The following is a 2,542-nucleotide window of genomic DNA, read 5'->3' on the forward strand; positions in this document are numbered from 1 at the left end:
TATATATATATGTATATTAATACATATATATGCATACATATATATATATGGATATTCTTGTGTATGTGTATATATGTGCGTATGTATGCTCATGCATAAATATATATGTGTGTTTGTCGTGTTAGTGTGCGTGCGTGCGTGCGTGCGTGCGTGTGTATATGTGTGTGTGTGTCCGTGTATGTGTGTCTGTGTGTGCGTGTGCTTGTATATGTGTATGTCTTGTTGTGTACGTTTCTGTGTGACACGAGCCTACATTACTATTGTCATTGTAATGGACTACATTTTGCATCATAGCTTTTTGTCACAATATAATTCATTTCTATTATGTACGAAGATGGCGGTTTCACCGTTTTCCTGTGTTAAACAGATTACGAAAGCAGAATATTGAGGGTTTGAAATAACAGTGCTTACCACTATGATGATGGCTACCTCTTCCCAAATACTCTGACCTTTTCTCATCGATATATCTTTATATTTACTTGATTTTCTTTATCTTTTTTTTATATTTAATCTATTACTACTATTCATTCATCTCAAAGATACAAATATTTTTTCTACTTTTATCCTACGTAAGTTTATTAGTATTATTTTCTCTTTCCTTCAGTAAAATATCAATAGAGTTCGTATGTTTAACCATCATGTCATCGTGTTTATCATCACCATCATCGTCATCATGGTCGTCGTCATCATCATTGTCATCATCATCATCAACATTGTGTTCCTCGTTTTAATCTTTATTGTCGTCTTCATTACGATCTCTGCGATAAACTTCGAGGTTTTACAAGTCTATTTCATCTACACCATTACACTCACCTTCTTCTTCTTCTTCTTCTTCTTCTTCTTCTTCTTCTTCTTCTTCTTCTTCTTCTTCTTCTTCTTCTTCTTCTTCTTCTTCTTCTTCTTCTTCTTCTTCTTCTTCTTCTTCTTCTTCTTCTTCTTCTCTGTAATATATTGTCTTCCAAATCTAGGAACCTTGTGGCCAACAAGAGGAATCATCATCATCATCATCATCATCATCATCATCATCATCATCATCATTATTATTATTATTATTATTATTATTATTATTATTATTATTATTATTATTATTATTATTATTCGTGTCTAACGTAGGGAAAGGTGATGCTGTCCTTCATAAGAACTTATTTTAACAAACGTAACAGGAAAAGGACTTTTCTTATAGATACCTTCATAAATCCCTTCAGGACTCTATTTAAATAATTCTCCTCCACCTAAAATATTTAAGCTGAAAAAAAAAAAAATTGGCAACTGCGTAACGTCCAGCAAAATTACAAAAAGCACACAAGGAAAGATAAATGAAGACAATTTAATCACGTGGTTCTATGTAAACATTTTACAATGAGCATGAAATAATGATTTATTGGCAGAAAGCACAAATATTGAAGTAGACATTAGTAATGATATATAATTAGGAACAGCAACCACAACAATAAGAATGTACACATACAAATGTTATTTATGCCCAGCGGCAATAATATTCACAAACGCTTTTCGCCAAGCGAAGGAATGAATGGGGATTTCGAACTGAGAGACAGAGAAACTATTTCCAGTTTATTTTTGTCACGGAATATTTCTGAAACAGACCGATTCTCAGTTGGAATTATCTGGTAGAAAGAAGAAAATTGACCTACAGTGCTGCAGAGATTTAACAGAGGAGGTGCTTTTATGAAAATGTCCAAAAACTCGAATAACAGAGTTCTTTAGACTCACGCGAAAACCGCAATTTCAAATTTGGCTAGTAGATAAGTTGAAGTATGTTATCATACTTGTTGATGTAAAACCTACAGAAAAATTGTTAAGTAGTCAAGACAGAAAATCCGCCTAGATATACATATACTCCAATGCCGGTGGTAAACCAGAAAGAATGGAGGAGATTCCGTGAAATCATCTCTGATCGAAGTCTGATTTAGCATGTCGTATACTTCGGTTAGCGGAACAAGGCCATTCTAAGACAGCCTTCTAATGGTTGTCATTCGAGAGGTAAAGAGAGTTTGACCGAAAATTCATAACCGACGTGAGAAAGGCTATCATATCAAGGATATAAATGAAAAGGTCACATGTATATAAATATTTATATGTTCATAGTTCATATTTTTGAAAGATGCTTTGTGTTTTTGAAACCAAGTCAATTCGTAATGACCATACGTCATATTGTGACATTAGTGTCAACTCTATGTAGTGACAATTCCAAACTTCTTCGCATTTTCCTTCTTTTCTTTTTTTACTTCATTTTAATCTTCTTCGTCTACAATTTATTTATTTTTATCCATTTTTAAAAATCTCGTTAAACTATATTTTTGCTGTTTTCGTTGTCATTAATCTGCTTGCGACTTTCCCTAGTAATTTCATTGATAATATTGCTATGTACGCACAAACCATCTGTTAATCAGCAAGAAAGTTCCTGGAAACCAAATGACCTCGACACTTCCATACTTTTTTCCATATCGCCCTCACATACACTCGCGTTGTCTGTCTCTCTCTATCTCATACATACATGCATACATACATACATACATACATA

The sequence above is a fragment of the Octopus bimaculoides genome, chromosome 17 (genome assembly GCF_001194135.2).
Source record: "Octopus bimaculoides isolate UCB-OBI-ISO-001 chromosome 17, ASM119413v2, whole genome shotgun sequence".
Taxonomy (NCBI): domain Eukaryota; kingdom Metazoa; phylum Mollusca; class Cephalopoda; order Octopoda; family Octopodidae; genus Octopus; species Octopus bimaculoides.